General features: G+C 38.5%; 2 protein-coding genes across 3 annotated transcripts in view; both read right to left on the reverse strand.

Moving 5' to 3' along the window:
- Window positions 1-21,677, reverse strand: part of eIF4EHP (eukaryotic translation initiation factor 4E homologous protein) — a 46,275-nt gene that overhangs the window by 3,356 nt on the left and 21,242 nt on the right. The window lies entirely within an intron of this gene.
- Syx1A (Syntaxin 1A) overlaps window positions 510-21,677 on the reverse strand; it is a 39,231-nt gene continuing 18,063 nt past the window's right edge. Inside the window, exon 3 of the mRNA XM_018111558.3 lies at window positions 510-2,277. The gene's annotated coding sequence lies outside the window, so the exon portion shown is untranslated. The remainder of the gene's footprint in view (window positions 2,278-21,677) is intronic.

The raw sequence follows: 21,677 nt of genomic DNA on the forward strand, positions 1-21,677 counted from the left end.
TAAAATTCTAATTTGTATTAATTGAACTTCTGCGCTTAAATTGTTTGTTAGTTTCTTTTTTTTTTTCTTTTTGTATTTTAATGTTAAGTATTTTTCGATTGTTGCTTTTGTACAAATAACTTGCTGGTCCAAAAAAAAAAAAAAAACTATTTTGAGAAAAACAAACAAAAATGGTATAAATAAAACAAAAACATTAACTAAAATATATTTCTGTATATTTTTTTTCTTTTGTTTTTATTGCAATTTGAATCTTAAGCTAAGCATCGTTTTTAATATTAACAATATAAATACGAGAAACTAATAAAAACTAATATTTAGATCGAGTTTGCTTTTTTTGGGCTCACCATAGTTTTGAGCGTGGCTAAAGAAGAAGAAAAACAAAGTCAAACAAATTGAAATAATTTTATTTGTTAACTGAACATTTCTCTTTGCTCTTCTTTTTTCTCCCTTTCATATTTTGCTTAAATATTTTGCTTTATTTATTTATTTTTATTTATTTTTTTGTTTCGTTTTGTGATAGCGGAAGAAATGCGATTTACGTAGAAAACTAAAATATTTATATATGTAATAGCCATTAACAGTATAAGTACATACATATATTATAGCATTAAATATAATATATATGTATATATTAAATAATTTGTTAATATTCATTAATAATGTACAAAAGTAGTTGTTTTTGGTTGAGAGGAGAGAGAAAATGTGCATTGGGAAATTGTTTATCAACAAGGCTATTAAAGCTTATAGTTGTACAGCTGAATCAATCGATAGATTCAATCAATTAATCAATCAATCAATGTCTAGAGCGGATTGCACACCGATCTTATAGAATATACACACACACAATAATATAATAATAACTAAATGAAAGACAATTGCAAATATTTCTAAGGACAAATTTGACGCCAAATTTAGCTCACGCTTAATAATTTGTTATTCCGTTTCCATATTAGTTATCATTATTTCGATTTCAATCTCAATTTCAACTTCAACTTCAATTTCGCTTTCAATTTGAATTTATAGCTAATTGCCTATATTTTGCACAACATTTACATTTTGTTAATCGCAAGCTAAATATGAAAAATTTACAATTCTAGTTACGGTTTTCGACGAGTTCAGTTTATATTGTTTATAATTAATTCATTTTTCTATTTGCATTTAATTTGTTTGTTTGTATTTGTTAGTTTTGTATGTATAATGTACGTATTATATATTATTATTAAATTGTAATTCAAAAATCTACTTAATAAAATTTTGTTTGCTATTTGTTTTTGTTTTCTATCTGTTGTGGGTTAACATTTTGTTTAAAGTTGTTTCTTTTACTAACTGTATATGTATATATGTATATTGGTTTTTATATATGTATAACATCACATTATAATAATTACTAATTAATAGTTTTAATTTTTTGTTTGTTTTGTTTGTTTTGTTGTTGTGTATGCTCTATGTTTTATGTTTTTTATAAATGTAGTTAATGCACAAATACTAATGTTCATAATAAAGATTATTGTTTATTAAATTTCATTTGTTAACAAAAATTTTGTTGCTGTTGCTGCTGCTGCGCTGCTGCTGTTTTAGTGTTTGTTGTTATTGTTACACAGAATTTATATAATAATTATAATGACTATTTACAAGTAGCAAAATGATGAAATAAATAAACAAATAGCTGGTGACAAATTCACATCAAAATGATAGAGAAACAGGCAAATAATTAGTTCCTGAGAGCACCGTGCAGCACCTTGCAGGGAAACACGTGCGCGACCTATTTATAGAGGGGGGCGCCGCGACAGCTCCTCAACTTGCCCCCTTCTAAAAAAGTCAATTACCCGTACTGCTTCCTCTGCTTGCTCACATTTCTAAATAGCCAACTAAGGCGACTCTGACTGTCTGTTGGCCAAACATTTTCCAACTGCTGTGCTTCCATTTTCAGAAAATAAACTTGGTTAAATTTAATTTTCCAGCTGGAGGCGTGTAGTCGATGCTGATTGCAGGCAGTGTTGGAGATGAGGCGGCTGGGCTGAGCGAGGCTTGGGCTTGGGCTTGGGCTGGTGTGAGGTTGGGCTGTGGGCCCATTAATTTACCCAGCTATGCGCATCGCACGCGCTAATTAGTGAACAGGCACTCGTTGTGTGAAGCTGGTGCTGGTGCCGCAAGCCGGTACTAGTGTTACCTCTGCATACCTCCTGCATCTTGGCACCTGGTGGCGCTACGTGACCGATGTCTCTCATCCGCTCGCATTGTACTTGTTGTTGGATCGCCCATTAGCTTGGTCTTCATCTGCAAGCGAAATATGAATAAAACGAATGAGTTGAATTTACAATTGGTAGCCAAAGTTTTGCCTGTTTTGCCAGTGGAGCATATCTCGTGACCCCGCGCTACATCCGGCTGACGTAAGCTGCACGACTCCTAGCCAGCCGTATGGTCAGCCACACAACTAACTGCAGGCCATAAAACGTAGCTAACACGTTCTGCCATGGCGAGCGCCTCAAAGCAGGCAATACGACAAACGAGCTGCGGAAACGGAATTATCAATGTGGCCATGTCTGTGACAACGTGTATGCACGCCTCACATAGGTCAAGCAACAGGATATCACACTATGGTCGTCCCTCTCGCTCTCTCATTATCTGCTTGCCGTTGCTCACGCTCTCACTGTCTGCCACCTACTCTCTTGTGTGCTCGCTCTTGCTCTCACGCTCTCAGCCTCAATCTCTCAATGTATCTGCATTCCCATACAGACGCGTATGTATGGATGTTTGTGTGGGCATGTGTGTGCGTGGGTATGGTTGTGCAAGCGCATGTCGGTGTAAGTGTGTGCGTACGCGTGTGCGTGTCCGTGTAGGCATGTGGTGACAACAACCAATGGAATTGTCAAGAGTGACATGCCGGTCAGCAACGTCAGCGTTCGCACAGCCACATTAACCAGACAAAGGCAATGCATTCAGAAGCTCATTAATCGCTATCAACAGTGTAATTAAAATTTAATATTTACAAATAATTTTGCTACCTTCTTAAGGATAAGAGCACGCTGAATAGGTTGAGAAAATGAATAAACTTTGAAAGAAAGTTTTGAGCTCATCAAGTCCTACTCTTGTGTTTCCATTTTTTTCCGTAATAAATGCGATAGGCTTTAACTTTGATATTCTGTTTAAGTCATGTTGATGACCTTCAAGCTATTTTTAATGGGTTTGCATTATGCAATGATTATCTCATAGTTCTCCATGGTTTCTTTCCTGCTTGTGCCTTGCTCAAGTGGTGCTTATAGCGGCTTATGAATATATATGTGCATATATATAGACGTCAACTTGTTGTTTTGCGCGTGTTAGAATTTTCATCAATGGCTTTGGCGAATTTTCTATTTATTTAATTTGGCGGCGTCGCCGAGACAACTCGAAGATGACATCAGCTGTTGCTATGCGCGTTATGTGCGTCATCCGACGAAGTTGGCGACGCCGACAATATCAATTTGGTATTTAGTTGAAATTCCAAAGGCATAAGGGCCACACACCCATACACACAAAGAGAAGGCGTTTGAATTGAATTGCATTGCATTTGGTGTTCAAAGTAAATTACATAACATGGACTTTAAAGGGATTCAGTAAGCAAAGCTCTGGCATGTAATATCCAATAACGACATTTAGTTGTTGCGGAATGTAAACAAGTGTTTAGCTTTGTCGTAGGCCATTATAAGGCTTGTGGGACCAGCACTATGGTTAACCATCGATAGATACACATCTATCGATAGTTAGCCATGTCGATAGCTAAGGAGGTCGATACTTGGCGTGCCATAATGAGTAATGACAAATGAAGAGAAAGATCGGAAGAGCTGAGTAAAAACAGAAAGTGTTTAGATTTTAAGAGCTAAGACTTGTGGCAAAAATAAACAAGAAACAAAGTTATGAAATAAAAGCCGTCTACAACTTTTAAATCTATTGCTATTTAGAAATATTTTGAGAGGCAACACAATATCTTTATTTAAGCAACTATTCAATTAAATATTCCTACAAATTCATATAATTTTTAACGAAGGGACATTGCATATGTATATATACATTGATCAATCAGTCAATTATCACGTTTTCATTTACATATTTTGCACATGCCACAGCTCACGTAAGCCAAATAAATATTTGCATCAATGCAGTTGCAGCACGCGCCAAAAAGTGCGCTACATGAATTTGTCATTGGACATTAAAAGGAGTTCGTTCGATATGCGAATATTTGATTTACATTTACTACATATAAACGTTGAGCATATATATATATATTTGTGTATGTGTGGGTGCCCCGCTATTGAATGTTATCATCCATCATTGCGTACATTGGAAATTCCGCCCCCAATTAGTCGATTGGCAGGCAAATCGCTTTCAGCTATTTTTATTGCCAGCGCCGTAATAAGTTAATTTATAAAAATAACATAAAAGCCCGCATTAAATAAATGTGCAGCAAAAATAAACCATAGAGGATGAAACGCCCTTTACAATAAATACAATTCATAAAACTGTAGAATGATGAAATTTCATTTCTACGAACAGTGAATATGAAAAAAGGGACCATGTAAATAAAAAATTAATTCGAATTGCGTAAGGTCGTGACCTTTCAAAGGTTTTTATTTCGTAGAATGGTTTATATGCTGTAAACTATTTCCACGAACTCCAAATAGCAGAAAACGAAAAACATTGCTTTAATTGAAATTAAATTCAATAAAAATATAAAAAATGTATTTTATTAGCTCAGTTTTTGTAAAGTTGGGCAGCAAGTCAATAGAGTCCAGGCAATGTCATCTTGGTGTATTCAAGATTAGCCAAGATAGACTGCGAAGGCAGCATGAAGGAGGACGGCAATGGGCGACGAGGCATTGACGGACGCTGGCTTTGACATGACAGTTTAATTGAGGGGCAGATTTAGTTTTATTTTTCTTCGTTGGCTGGCGAGAGCAGCTGCTGTGGCTCACCGCCAGGTCCATGTCAAAGGAACCGGATGCGAAAGAGTGCGAGCGAGAGCGACAGTGCGCAAAATATGCAAATTAGTTTGATTCGCCGCGGAGATTGGCCATATTAGACTGCGGAATGGGAGCGGATGGCGGGTGGCGAGAGGATGCTGAGTGGGGTGGCTTAAGGGAGGGGCACATGGCACTCTTGGGAAAGCTGTTGACTAAATTTAATATTTATGACTTTGGTTTTGGCCAGCAGCAGCACAAGTGGCACTTGGCCGCCTTTCCTAGGCTTAAGAAACAGGCTCGATTTGCTTTAATGGTTTAATTTCTTCAGACTGTGTGCAAACACAATGGGGCTCACTCTAGCTCTAGCTGGAAACAAAGGCTGACAAATGCAAAGAGGTCCAGACATACTAACAGTTGCCTTCTGATTGATCTGGGCATGGGCGATTGAGAGGCTTCGATTGAGCTGTATTGAAACAGGTGAATAAACACCCCAAGCGTACGACCCCAATACAATTGCCGTCAAAGCTCCTTTGCGTAGGCAGCTTTCAGCTGGTCAGTTGTTCGGCGCGTGTTGAGGATTTGCGGTTGAGCTCAGAGAGCTGCCGTGCGGTTGCTCTCTCTGGTATATATGTCTGGGTGTGTGGGTGTGTGTCTGTGTGCGTGCATCTCGGGCTGCATTCGTATGCATGCAGCCGATATAACTCAATTAGAGTATGGGACTATAACGACCGCACTCAAATACTCAACCTTTCAAGCACACACACACACACACACACACACTGATACAGATGCATACAAAGAGATATACATATTCGATATATAAGTGGCGCGTGCGGAAATCAAGGACACAGCTCGATTGCAAATTGTGCCTGATGGACAATGCAGACCGCAACGTATTTTATGACAGTGCATACAGCCCCAATACACACACACACACACACACACACACGAGTGCACGCATACATGTGAATGTCAATAGACCTACGTATTCGTGTGTCCTGCTAGTATTAAAATATGCAAATTGACGATTGTCTGCAGGATAACAGACAAAAGGGAATGTCACACACAGACACATGCAAAACCCGCAGTTCGATTGCTTGTATGTATGTGTGCATCTCTGTGTGTGTGTATTACTGCATTGCTGATGCGTTACTTCAATGTCAAAATTATCAGTGTCAGCTTTTCGTAAAGTGCAATTAAAAGCAGCAGCTGCAAGTCTTTGCATAATCTGTCAAGGACACATTGATAATGAATCGCAGTGGCTCGCCTTATCGCAGCGCTGAAGAATCTCTAAGCACTGCACAAGTAACTTGCAGCAGAGTTCCAGCTGAAAATGTTGCCAAGTGCACATCTAATCCTTGGACCACGCATGTGGAAACTACCAGCAAAGTGACAGTCAAACTAAATCGCTGAGCACTGATGCTGATAAGAGCAGCAGCAGCAGCAGCAGCAGCAGCAGCAGCAGCAGCAGCAGCAGCAATACAAAATACTAAACATGACAACAATAGTTGCGTAGGATACCCCACACAGACGACTTTGCTCTAGGTTATTTCTATGTCCCCAAGCTCACACGTAAGCCAATTTTAACGGTTTAACTTTATGCTTGGGGTTTGGCTGGGCGTGCCACCCACACGCACAACATATGCGTGTTTGTGTGTGTGTGTGTGTATGTGTATCTTTAGCGTGGTCTCTGTTTGTTTACAATGCTTTTATGTTTGCTCAAATGGCGTCCGCTCCTTGGACCGGCCATGTGTCGACGCCTCAATTCCACCCACATTCCGCACCCATACACACACGCACGCGCACCCATAAGGAATGTGGCATATTCAAGTGCTCCGTTTGGTATACCCTTTCAAGCAAACATTGTAAAAGCGACTTTATTGCTTTGTAACTAAGGCTGTTCAGCATATCTGAAATTCTATGTGTATTTCGCTTTTGTATCCCTTTCATATTTATAGCATATGCCTATGATAGCTAATTTTAGCGATATATAGAGGAATTCCTATTTGAATGCACAAAACTCCGTCCGGCTGTGCCAGACTACGTGAAACTCGGACTTGAGCGAAGTATGTTACTCTACCTTTCAAGTCAACCAACTGGTTACCAAATAATCCAATTATAAAACTTTCGCCTATGCCGTAATAAATTTGACTGTGACTTTGACTATGACACACAATGAGAGTTTTCTGTAATTAATTCGTTTGTATTCAAGATGTTTAAATGTTGTAAATACTTTAGTTCACAGAAGCTCAATAAACATTTACTTTAGGAGAAAAGGTTATTCCAACTAATAACTAGATTTCTGTATTTAACAAGAGCTTTACAACTACTACTGGGTGCCATAATGTCGACCACAATTCTCAGTATTTGTTCATACACAAATACAAGGGAATTTTGTTGTGTGTGTATACGTTTTCTGGTAGCTGTGACTTATTGTTATGCTGCCACAGCGCTCAATTTATGAGTCGAGGTCGAGGAGCAGTGCCTCATGCCCATGCAAACTCCAGCTGCTCCGCCCTCCAGCCAGCACACAGTGGGGCTTAAAAAATAGACACAGGCAAGGCAAGCTGGCTCCGGGTGGCCATGAGGGGAGGACGGAGGCAAAATGGGATAGGAATAGGGACAGAGAAAGAGAGAGAGAGAGAGCGAGAGAGACTGGGATAGAAGTGGGCAAATGGTCCTTGTAAAATGGAATGCGAAGCATAAATACATTGGCTCTTAGTCTCTGGAGCACTCTCAACTCTGGGATTAAACTGTGAGCATCTTAGCTGGGCTATAGTTAGGACTTTGACTGCCTGTTGAAGGAATGGCTCGTGGCACTGACTTCGTCAAGGCGTGAGCATCGCCCCTCTCGCCAGCACTCTGGCCACACTTTCATTAAAAGTTCGCAACTTAAGCGATTTGCTTTAAGCCGCCTGCTCAGCCGGCCGGAGTGGGCTTCAATATTAAATCAATTTCGTTTACGCTCTTTTAAATTGCCTTTCAAGCCTTGCCAGAGTGCCACAGTGGGTAAGTAGCAAGCGTCTGTGCGTGGCAGTCGATGTTTATGCAAAAATGTTGCATAAATTATAAAAAGGAGCGACGAACAAAAACTGTGCTGCATACTCTTTGAATTTTAAGTATGCAATACATATACATACATATATACAGATTGTGTATGGGTGTGCGTGTGTGACGTCTGGTGACAAAAAAACACAACACAATAACAACAACAACAACAGCTTAAGCTCGCTGCTTGCTAATTTATTGGCTGCCGACGATACCCTCTGACTGTTACCTGTTCCATTCTGCCTCCGCAGCAGTCGAGCTGCTCCACTCGCTATTGAGTAGCTTCATTTCTTTAAATTTCATTTCAAAATTTGGCACGTCTCTGCATACGCTTATCCTACCCCACACACATACACCCAGCTCACGCACACACAGAGAGAGAACGACATTTTGTTTTCTTTACCGAGCGGTTGTCATGTGCGTGAGAAATGCAAGTTTCCGATAAAAATAAAGGCAAAAGAAAAGCTCATAATGGCGCCCAGGAAGGCAACGCAATATATAGGCTAATAGCTATAAAACAAACATTAGGGACAACAAAAGAAAAAGCTAATTTCCGTGTGGATAAGCTCAAATGAAAGCCACTTCGTACTTGAAGCAGCTGAAGTAGTAAACGCAGCAAATGCTGTACAAGTTGTTTATACTGCATCGAATTCCCAAGTAAACTTAATCCAAGGCAAGTCTAATAACACATGCTGTATATACACCTTGGTGCTAGGCTTTTACAGGGTATGCATGCGAAAATTATCAAAAGCAAAGCTACTTTTTCTTCGTTATTTCTGTTCAGAGGCAAACCCGAGTTCAAATGCCATCAACTGGCAACTTTCATTATGCGCGGCTGATAAGTCGAGTTTCGTTGAGCCAAGGCCAATAGACAATGGAAGGCAAGAGGACGTGACGCCATTTGAAGTGGAGAAACAACAGGCGCACGGATCGTAAATCATAAAATAGAAATGCTGTAGCCAGAGAGAGAGAGAGAGAAAGAGAGAGAGAGAGAGTGAGAGAGAGAGAGAGAGAGAAAGAGCGCAGCTATGCAGAGTACGCACGAATTATTAAGTATACGCCATAGGTACGACTGAAAACAGCCAATTGAGATTTCTGAAGCACCTTTTGGCAGGCAGGCAAGCAGGTAGGTAAAGCTGCATATATGTATGTATATATCGTATACATACTTACAGACATATACATACATATATTACAGCACAGCTTCAGCTATACAACCACAAATCTTTGACTGTCAGCATTTAATTAAATCGAATGCATACGTTTGACAATTGAATGTGGTTGCCATCGATTGAGTGTGTGTGTGTGTGTGTGTGTGTGTGGTTAAGTGCCTGCACTAAACTAAATAGAGTTAGAATAACTCCATACACGTTTATTGCAGGCTTGTATGACAACCGAATGTGTTAACATTTGCCAAATTGAATTAAATCGTTTGTGGCCTATGCATTTAGCATAACTCATAGCTCCTTTCAGAAATGCCAGCGTCTAGCTGCAAAAAGTCCTGGCTTGCAGCTGAATAGTCGCCACAGATTGTGGCTGCTATTACAGGCGAATGCAATGCTCTAAATGAAGCAGTTTAATTAACGTAATGAGAGCACGAGTTGTTCGCTCTCTTGGAAGGTATGCAATTGCCCCCAATTAGTTTTACTCGTCACATAATCGGGTAGCTGAAACAAAAGACAGAGCTGCAACTTTAAAGTCTTCTCTATATTTAAATAAATTCATATCGTTCATGCAGAAGTTTTTTCTATGTAAAATTTCCTTAGCTTTGCAAATTGCTCACAATTTTTCTTTATAATTTGAAATCCCGTTTGACGCACAAATCCACTGGGAATGCGAATGTATTCATTAGGCGCATCATGAACTTTGGCCCACATTTAATCGCTCTATGTGCATAAAGTAAACAGAAATATGTACATACAGACTATGTATATACCAACACTTCCACACTTACAAACATACATACATACATGCTTATTTATGCATGAGTCGTACATACACACATGTACATACATATGTGTATGTGTTTGTGTTTATATTATGTACACGGGATGCTGCACGTACTTTGGCTAAAACTTTTCGCAGGCACTGTGCTGCTGCCTTCCGCCTTCTGGCCAAGCTGTTGCTGTTTGGGCATGCAAACGGCATCACGTAGTGCCAACAGCACTTGTGTAGCAAATATATGTATAAATACAGCATATATGTATATATATATATATATATGTATATGTATTCTGTAAGTATATAGTTATGTGAGAACGAAAGATAGCCCTGAGATACAGCAAAATTTACTGTGCTAAAAGCAAATTCTGTATCGAATACGAATTTATATAATATAATAAATATTTAATTAATTCGCATACAAGTTACAAAATAATTTAAAAGCCGTTACCTCGAGTAACTAACTTCAATTCTGCAATTTCAAACGCCCTCGGCTACACAACTACATGTTTTTGGTTATGTGCAACGCAGCAGATAACACAATCAAAGGGGGGGCGTGGCACACACCGAGAAATTGAAGCAACAAAAAATTGCAATAAAAAACTATACGAAAAAAATTGAACGAGAGAAAAAATGCAAAAATTCGTTTCAGTCTGCGGCAAATTGAAATGCAGCGAATAACACGCAAAGGGAAAGCGAAATAAAAAGAGATAGAACGAGAAATGAGAGTGAGAGAGGTGACAGATGCCACCTGGAGGGAGTCTGGGTCCGTGCAGGCGAAAAATGTTGAAATTGACCATTATGCAGTTTTGAAAACAAAAGAGCGAAACAACAATGCCGAGCACGCTGAACAAATATTAACAGTTATTTGCAAGTGAAAGAAATGTAATTAAATGCAAATTATTGCCATTTTGTGGCGAGCACAACAATTATCAAAAACCCCCTCGACAACCATTTAATTAACTGTACAATTGGGCATGTGCATCTTGCAGTTTTTCCCCGTCTTTGGTTTCAAGTAACTGTCAAGGTCGTCGCTATCATTAGCATGGGAGCTGTTTAGCATATATACTACAATAGATATATGTCTATGTACAACACGAGAATGTCAGAAAACTGACAAATACTGATTAGATAGATATCGTGACTGACACTTCATGAATTATTGTAGAGCATGGCTGACATAGCTGAACGCAGTATAAACGCACCTGACACGAACCCACTTGACCTTTGACACATTAATACACGGTTTACGTAACCTTCGACATGAAGACGGAAAGTTTTAGGTGTTGTCGCTAGTTTCACATTTTACTTAAGTATAGTATATATTAAAGTATAGTATATATTAAACAAATTCTAGCAAATACGAAATGTGAACAAGTTTTCAGAGTGTGAGGGATGTGTACGCAGGGGGGGTGGGGAGTTCACACTTTCAGTTCACACGGCGCGGTCACGTTTCACAAATAAAATTGCAATCGTGTTAAGTGTAAGTGAAATTGTTATTTTAATGGCAAATTTACATTTCAATTGCAAATAATTCCGTGTTTAATTAATGTCGATATTGATTTTAAGTTCCATCAGCGACTCTCATGACTCACGTTGCCATTTAATATTTTAACTGACTTTAATTACATTACACACGTGTTTAAGCTCGACAAAAATGAGGAATGAGCAATGAAAAATAAAAATTGATATCGTCAATTGCCGGTTTCAGTCTCACGGCTCATCTTTCTCGGAAAGCGGCAATTGAAATGTCAGAGGCGTGAGTAATGACTGTGACAAGCTGTCGTTAGAGAACAGTTCCAGAATATTTAGTTTAAATGACTATTCAACTTACCCTGCAAACGCAATCTATAGCTATCAATCAGTGCAAAGCAATAGAGCCAACTTTTCAATGGGCTGAATTAAACTCTTTGAGTGCAAAGGGTTTCAATCAAAATAATATCTTGGCTTACATTTTATAAATATAAAGCCCAGTGTAAATGGGAGCGCAAGGTATTTATATTGGTTTTGCGGCAAATGTGTGCCACATGCAATAAGAGGCGTGGCACACCTATGAACAGAGACTTTAAAAATACATACATAAATCTGTGTATCGTATGGTTTATATTTATTCATCATTTCACTCTGTCGCTTTCGATTTCGAAGTTTTTATACCCTCAGCACATTGAATGGGAAATCAGGGAAAATGTTTATAGGCAGAAATCGTTGCAGACTTTATATATATTATATATATTCTTGATCAGAGCGACGAGCTGAGGTGATAATCTGAGATTCAACTGAACTGTGTAATAGCTTTTGTCTTATTATTAAATACTGTGAATTTTCGAGCTCTTTTTATACAACTAAAACTAAAATACTAGAGGCGACTTCAGAATTCTAATAATATCATTATAATATGAGCTTTTGGCTATGCAATAGCTAGATAGCCATGCTAAAGCCCATATCACTGTAGTCCATGCTTGTGTACTTCTGCATATCTATATGTATATGCATTGATTGGAATATCAGCTCTACTCCCAATCGAGCATATTCATTTGCTATATATATTCCACATATAAATATTTCATAAAACACTTTTTCTACTATGATGCGCTGGCAAACCGTTTCGCCCATTTTCCCTTTTTGTACAGTTGATTGAAAAATTTCAAGAGCGCGCATACACAGACAGTATGCAAATGGCAGTCTGACGTCAAGCTTCTGCATAATTAATATCGATTGTCGGCCAAACAATTAAACAGGCCAAAACATGAACACAAATTAAACAGAGAGTGCGTGGGCGGCACAGAACGCATCACACAGTGCAGCTGCGCCTACGTAATCGATAAGCAAACAGAATGCGGCAGCACGCGCAGTGCACAACCACAGTGATACACCATGCCACAAAATGTTGCACTTCATTATGTTTAAGCGTAACAGAAAATGACGCTTAACTGAGATAATAAGATAAAGCTGTTTGAATATGAATTATATATGACATGTATTCATAATTATTCATTCAAGTACATTGAATTTTGAGTTTCGTTTTGAGACCAAACTATAAAATATATCGATATATCGATAAATTAATTAAATCAATTCGCAATCACTCAAGGCTATAATTAATCGACTATTTTGCACCACAGTAAAATCGGATGTGGGTGTATATATATATATATATATATATATATATATATATATATATATATATATATATATATATATATATCATTATCAGTACATATATATGTATTTTCGAATATGCCATCAGCCGACAGCTGTCGCACTGCAACATTTCAGAGTTTATATATATATATGCTCTATATATATAGATATGTATATTTATATATATATATATATTTCCGCAATTCCCGTAAGTAGGCGTAGGCCTGAGCGCTCATGTGGGCGCCTGTACATAATGTGTGGGTGTGTGCATGTGTGCATGTGAAACGCGCATATGGCTTGCATGTGTAAGTCAACAATTGCGGCAGCTGCAATAACTGCTGTTATGTATCGATTTATTAAAGCCATTCAATAATTATCCTTAAATCGAAATTGAGCTCATATACATGTATATACATATATGATAAGTATGCTATATCTGTAAGTAAGATCTGATTGTATGCTAACTATATTATTGTTCATCGACCTTCTCTATTTATAAAATAACGTTAAATTCGTACATGATATAGTAGATTCCTTCTTGATTGCCGTAAAAGGCAAAGAGCAATAATCGATTGTTGGGCGTGTTTGCAGAGCTACATAGATTCCATTGCTCGTTTCATTTTCTAAGAAAAACTTAATTCGTTTAGATGTTTACACATTCGTATTCAAACAAGAAATAAATTAAATTTCTTCTTAAAAAAAAACTTTATACAAAACGTAAACCAATGAAAGCGCTGGATCGAATGGCTCAAAGTTCAAATGCTATTTGCATTTAAAATATTTAATTAATTAAAGTGCAATATCTGCACTATACAATAATAATTAATAATTGAAAATCTAAGCAAATTAAATTTGCATTTTTGTGCACTTACTAAAAGGAAATCAAAGTAATTATGAATATGAAAAATGAAAGCAATAAAAGTACAAAACTTCGCCTCACATGCAATCGTAATAATTGTGCAATTTGCGATGAAAAAAAGCTGCTTGAATAAATAGTTGACAACGCACAACTGGAGTCCTTGACAAGGATGTCAGCCGAATGGCATAGCGACGACTTTGATAGATTGTGTGCACATTGTTTGTTGTGCAACAAATGTGGCTGCTGCGCCGGCCTTGAGGGGAAGGACACTGATGCTCAGAGCCAAGCAAATGCAAACGCAAATGCATATTGATGCACGGCAATATGAACAAGTGTAATTGCATTGGCATACAGCTCAGACATTCGAATGGCTAACTGCTAAGGCTGCCGACATACTAATTGTCTCAAGTCTCAAGTTCTTAGCCAAAGCCGCAGGCCAATGAAAAAACGATGCCAGCCTGGTCATACAAATGTACAATTCAATGAGATGAGTTGAAATTCTCCATGCAGTAAATTGCTATTTGCGTGAGCCGCACACACACACATGCAAACAGAGATAGAGGCTGTCACACAGTCTGGCAAAAATCAACAATATAAATGACATAAAAATCGCATTAACCCATATTTGCACTAGGCACGAGAGCAAATCAAATTACATGTGAACCCAGGGCCCGGACCCGGACCCGGACCCGGGTGGCTGCTGTTGCCACTACTTGGATATGGAGCGTAGCCTCTTATCAGCCACAAAAGTCGTGAGCAGCATGGAGCGGAAACGGAAAGTAAACGGCAGCCATGTTCAGGCTAGCGCCAAAAAAAGAGAGAGATAGAGAGAGAGAGAGAGAGAGAGAGAAATGAATGAATGAAGCAGAGAAATGAAGCCAGCGCACAAATTGAAAACTTTCGCGCAGCTTAAACGGCCATACACATTGACACAGTCGACGATAATGATGTCGAAAATAATGAGATAGCTCACAATGATGCTGGGATGTGCAACGTTGCCTACTTATGAGCGCCAACTGCCGCCTACATAGACCTATAGATATATAGGTATATACATATGTATGTGCCCAGGTGTGTATCTAAGTTTAATTTCAACTCGAACTTCTGAGATACTCTGTAGACATTTTAAAACAGATTTTCTATTAAGTTTAAAAGTCAAATTTTCAATATATGGTATATGTATTTATTTTCAGTCAAGTCGACAGAACAGCAGAGAAAAGCAGCGTCAAACGACTTCAATTCAGCGTCTGGCCTATAGGGTATATTGCCTGGATAGGCCTGACAGCGTCAGAAAATGAGAATGTGTGTGTGTGTGTGTGTGTGTGGCGGCGCATGTGTTGCGCCTCTTAGGCGGAAATTGCAAATGCTGACATAAATACTTGTAAATAATTAGTCAAATTAGTGTCGCAATTTATTAAATGAATTTGTGCGTAATTCAAGTGACTTGGCCCTAGGAAATGGAGCAGCCTGAACACATGGGAAGCGTCAACAATAAACCGTTGCTCAACAATAGCGTCAAGTTGCCGTCTGACACCTCGCTGAACGCTTATCATAAAGAAGGGAGGGCACTTGATGACCGCTAAGAATAACAGTTACACATCATTTCAGGCATGTCCTTGCTGCGCGAGTGGGCGAGCAGCGTTAATTGAATTGAGAGCTGCGCAGATATTACGCAGTAATTGCAGCTCGTCTCAAGGACGAGGCAATGCGGCAGGCGCAAGGCCAAGGCCAGCATTATGGACTGCAGCAGCATTGCATTGTGTTTGCGGTTTGCTTCAAGCTGCAGACAGCAGCCAGTAGGCAGCAGGAGGCAGGCGGCAGGCGACAGGCGGCGACCAGGAAGCAGGAAGTAGAAAGCAGAAAGCAAATCAGCTGCACAGGACATTCGAGAACATGCGGTCAAAATGAAATTGTAGCCGGCCAAGTAGTACGTACTAGGTGCTCTGGAAATGCAATTATTGATTTTCAGTCGTTGTATCTATAACAACAATGCTGCCGCCTCTGCCGCAATAATATTTTCTCTTTCGCTCTCTCTCTCTCTCTCATCCTCTCTCTATAAGACTCTGTCTGGCTGTGATTATTATTTTGATTCCCCTTTCCTCGCCTCGGCTTACACATGTTTCTTTGTTGTTTATTTTCCTCTGCTGATATCCATTAAGAGTCAGCTGCATTTGCTACTGCGAGTGATTTTGTTGTCCAGCAAGGGATATAACGTAATTCGAAAGCCGAAGCACGACAGCTTTCAGAAGGTAGAGCAAGTGAATCTAGTCACATATCGGATGCTGCAGCACATAATGGCTGCAAATTGATTTTAAGAGAAAACATCTGAGTTTGCTGAACGCAAGTTTAGATGAAAAAGAAACAATGGAAATAATTATATAAAAATTTAAGTTGAATTGTATATATTTATTTATCTGCTAGAAAAGGTGAATGAACGCGGCAAAATTGAAAAACGTGAATGAACGGAACGTCGCAGCTGGAGATTTTTGTGTGGCACGCATCAATTCCTAGACGTGCCACATGCCGGGCAGGACATTGTCTCGCTTGAGGACTGACCGAAAAATGTTGATGTGCTTTCGAATTGAAAGGCAAAGCACATCTGGCAATCACAGCGCTCACCGAAGAATAGAAATTGCTTTCGGAATTTCAGTAATGCTCGCCACGGAAGCATTTTTCATTTACAGCCGTTGTTCAAAAGCTCGACTATTTTTGAAAATTGCAGTCTCTCGCTCACACACAGACTCTCTCTCTCTCTCTCTCTCTCTCTCTCTCTCTGTTTGCGGCGCATATTTCTTCATATATGTGAGTGAAACTAGGCCATTTCTGTATGCAATTCACAAAAGCATATATAAACACTTGAAGCGTGCGGAATAGCAAACGACTGGCTACAGGAAGTCGTGTCAGCGACCTGCCTGCACACTTAACCTAGCACCCATTCCTCCACTCACTCCACCTCTCCCACTCCCACACTGCGCTTTGGGCCACAGTCAAGCACGAACCATTTTGTCACATGTTGCATGTACAAACAGTCACACACACACACACACACACACGCCCAAGGAAAACATGGATTATTAATTGATTTTGATTTTGAAAGCTGGGCTTGCCTGTCACTCTGCAAAGTCGCACAGCTGGCGAAAATTAATGAACGGAATTTGGCCCCAGTGGACAAATTTTGCTGTTAGTGCCACCGTAGAATTAATTACTGACAAATGTTCGCACATTACGGCGATTCGCTGCAGAAAATCAACCTGTCCACTTGCAAGTTTTAATGCTTAAAATTTGAGATGTTTGAAGTTGACTTAAGAAGGAATAAATGAATGAATTGTTGACCTAAAATATGCGATAGATCATAATTAGAAAACACAAGAACATCTTTTTATTGACATCAATATCAATATCAATATCAATTTGGTGCTTTAGTCAACAAGTAATTTTAATTACTGCATTCACATTCACTATGCAGATTATTTTTCTAGCCTGAATCTCTGTTGTTTCCAATATGGCATTTCGGAAATATCGGATTAAGTGTTTGCTCACATTGAATACTAAAGGCTTTAGGGTCGGTATATTCGAATTTGCGGATGCTGTTGTTGTTGTTGTTGCTGCTGCTGCCATTGCCAGGCAACTGCAACGTATGTGTGTTGCATATTTGAGAGATGCCTGAAATATTAGTAGCAAGCATTGCCCGTGGCAGAAGTGGGCGGATATGGAAATTGGCATGGGCAGCAAATGCAAGCTGGGTAGTCTATAGAAGCTGCAGGCTAAGTGGTCTGTCGAGATGCAGACAGGGAGGGAGAGATAAAGAGAGAGATAGAAAGAGAGACAGAGATGGTGAGAGTGAGAATTGGAGCATAATATTACAGTCAAAGTAGCATAGTAAATAGCTTTTAGTGAGTAGGATTACAGTGGTGAAATGAAATAGTTTTGTTACTCTGGCATAAAGCAAAAGTTGAAATATTTCCAACTCGGCCGCAGCATAAAATTACCTTTTTGAAAGCTTTTTAATTCACAACTAAACAAAAGAAAATAATATACTATAAAATCCATTCACTCTGATTGCTTGTTCGGTTTCGTTGCTTAAAATATAAGGATTCATAGTCGAAAATTTGCTGTGAATCATCGCAAAACACCTTGACTGGATTGTATTAGCTATCTTAACTTATCAGTTTGACAGGTAACAAACCCAAACAATACAAGAGATTGGGGCAACAAAAACAAAACGGGATAGAGAGAGAGACACAGAACAACTTGCAAAAAGTTTTTATTTACTTAAACCAAACTCGCACGAGTACTAGATAACTGAGAATGAGTTTCTGTTTTATATACATTCCTAGTATCAAACAAAAAATACACACGCGACATAAATCACAGATAGGCCAAAAGAAACGGCATTTGCTGATATGACAAATTCGAAATTTCCAAAGCGAACCATTGAAAAGAAGAACCAAAGAGCAGAAGCAGAGCAGAAACCCAAGCCGAAACAGCAAGGGAAACAGAACACACACAAAGTTTTTGTGCGAGCTCATCGTGTTATATGCAGGCGCGTTTCTCTCTGGTTAGTGGGCGTGGCAGCAATTGGGAACACAGCATAATGATACAACAATAAATTTCATAAGAAGTGGAGAAATGGCCAATAAATTGGCCTCACATTATGGGCTGTGCGCTGCAAAACCACAAGACAGGGCTGAATATTTCACAATTTATGACTATTCAGTAAAGTCGAATAAAGTGGAAGAGCAGAGCGAAAATGATGCACGATTGAAAGCGCAAAGCAGAACTGAATAAAAGCAACAATTGCGTATACGCAACGTGAGCTTCTTTTACAGATGATTTTTGACTGCTATGAGTGATTCGACACTTTAAGAATCGAGATTTTGATGATTATTGTACAACTCAGTGTTTAAATCAAGTATCAAGTATTGCAGTAGGCCAATGAGAGAATAAAGCGCACAGCACAATGGTTAATTATCAATAGACACACGTCTATCGATACTTAGCAATATCGATAGATATGTATAGGCTGTCGATAGTTGGCGTGAGTGCGATGATCGTGAATAGCTTAAGCAGAAGAAGAAGAACGCGAACGTAATATTTAAGTGCAAAGCGACGGTCGAGAAGAAGAAGAACGATAACGTGATGCAGAGGTGCGAAAATATTATAATTAAATAGAGAATCCTACAATAAACATAAAAATATATTTTGTATTTACACCAATGCTCATTTAGTTCGTGTCGCTTGTGGCATATGCCACATGTATCACATAAGTGGGTCAAGAGGACGACCGCATTTCGCTCCAGTTTTGCATGGAGTCACCTTTTTAACTGTCGGCCGCATCATTTGCATACATACGCATGTAAATATAGGTATATATGCATACGCGTATTAAAGGTACACGCAGGCATATAATAAATATTTCTTTATATCATTATTTTTGTGCGAATCGACATTTCTTTGGCACTTTATGAATTCATGCGTGCCTTCCGTAATGGGTTTTACATCAGATACAAAAAAGAGAGTGAGTGACAGGGGGAGGGAGAGGGAGAGGGCTAAATTTGACCCAAGGCACGGGTAGTGAAAATATAAAAGAAAGGTTAATAAAACATTTAATTACGCTTTTGCATGTGAATTTTAGCAGTCCGGCAGCAGAGGTGAAACAAAACGGAAAAAGGAAACTGTGCCGAGTTTTATTGAATTAAAAACTCACGAATGTCAAACGAACCACTTATTTTTTCTTTTTGAATGCGTATTTATTCATTAAAGCATTTACATTTAAAGCTTGACGGGCCGCAGTAATGCATACTTTATGTAATGCTCTGTTTGTTATGCAAATTAAATATGTATTCAATGTAAATATGCAGAATGCTAATAAATAATATTATTTTTTAATTAAAAATTATTTTAGTATTTAAATCCGACTCTATTTAGGCATGAAAAGAAAGAAGAAATTGTCACCGAACACATTTCGTTTTCATATCAACCATTTTTTGATTAATTACAGTTGTTGTAATTAAAGCAAATGCACAACAACAAGAGCAACAATTCTAAAAAACAACGGTGCCCTATGTAATTACAAGATAAATTTACAAGCAAGAAATTCCTGCCTTGCCAGGATGAGGCTGTCCTTTTGACAGTTAATTTATGTGCAAAGTTACAAGTGCCTCGAGCCTACAACGCAGCTGCCGTAACGAGCTCCTTTCCATATACCCACTGTACCTACGGATATATATGTATACCTACAATTCTGTATATATATATGAATGTGTGTGTGTGTGTGTGTGTATACACGTTTATGCGAAAATAGCCAAGTTAAAGGTCAGGCGCCGTTTTTAATGGGAGCCTTTCGTCGCACACCCCGAGAAGTATGCTACACTTTTGTGCCTTTTTTGCGGCTGTGAATCGAAGCGTAAGCGAGCCCAAGCTGAAATGTATACGCCATGTGGGCCTCCGCTGTGAGATTTACGATGGGTCAATCAGCCATGAAGCATTTCGTGTTATTGTTTTATTTATTTTGCTTTCGCTCCTTTTCTTTCCTCTTTGTTATTTTTTGTTGCAACTTTTGGAAAATCATGAAAAGCAGGGCGGAAAGGGAGCCGAAAAACGGCGCCAGTTCGCATATGAGAAATGATAGCAGCTAATCAAGTATTCGAGTTCGAACCAAAAGTAAATAGCCGGACGCGATTTGGCAATAAAATTGCTAAATTACAGCATGCGCGAATAATACATATACCTATGAGTGAGGACCTATAGACGAAGAAGTGCTTCAAGAATTGAGAAAAATTTTGATATTTTTAATAAAATATATTTTGTGTAGATAAAATTTTAATAAAAATTTATATAACAAAAATCTTTTAAAAATAGATTATTTTATAATTACCATGTTCCTAATTTAAATTTAATGAAAATATTTATATCGTTCCTGACTTTCCTATATATGGCACAACCAAGAATAGAAAGAAATTTGCATATATCGATTTAATTATTTTTGTTTATTTTTATACAAATGTTATATGTGAATATTATTTACTTTTATTTATATGATATGCATTAGCTAAAATACAACTCAAGTCTACTATGAATTTTCTCCATATGTGACAGACAATTGGGAGACAATGTCGAGCCTTATATAACCCCTTGCTCTACCCTAGCTTATTTCTCTTTCAACTCTAACTCTGTGTGTCGTCTCATAAATGTAATATCTATTTGTTTACATAAAATATTATGCGAGCGCGCAGGAAATGTAATGCAAATTGAGTTTTGCCTCCGAGGTCGATATGGAATCTACCATAAAGAGTAACCAGAAAGTCGAAACTCTGCTGCTCGTAGCACAGCTCGTGGCATGTTGTTCCCGCGGCAAGGTCATCATCGTCATTGTCGTCTATGAGGCGACAGGTTTTACGACACGCACATGCCAAACACAGCAAGAAGTTGAGCTTTTTGGTAGCTCTTAAGAATGTATTACGACAATATAGAGAGACCTTTAGCGAGCTTATTTACTTTCGAAGCCGTAATAATCTACACACACAGATATATTTAATATGTATACAACATATGTGTATGTATACATACAATGAGCTAAGACAATTGTGATTCAATCTCGCAGCTAAGCAGCTCATGTATTTATGAATCGGGTATAAAATTACGATGGACGTTAAGCTTTGTAATTGCTGAATAACAGTTAAAGGGAAGTGGCTCATATTGAAACAGAATTTGATATTGGTAAGCCTAATTGAAGCTATTACATTACC

This window comes from Drosophila navojoa, chromosome 2 (assembly GCF_054131105.1).
Source record: "Drosophila navojoa isolate 15081-1374.11 chromosome 2, UAZ_NAV_1.0, whole genome shotgun sequence".
Classification (NCBI taxonomy): Eukaryota; Metazoa; Arthropoda; class Insecta; order Diptera; family Drosophilidae; genus Drosophila; species Drosophila navojoa.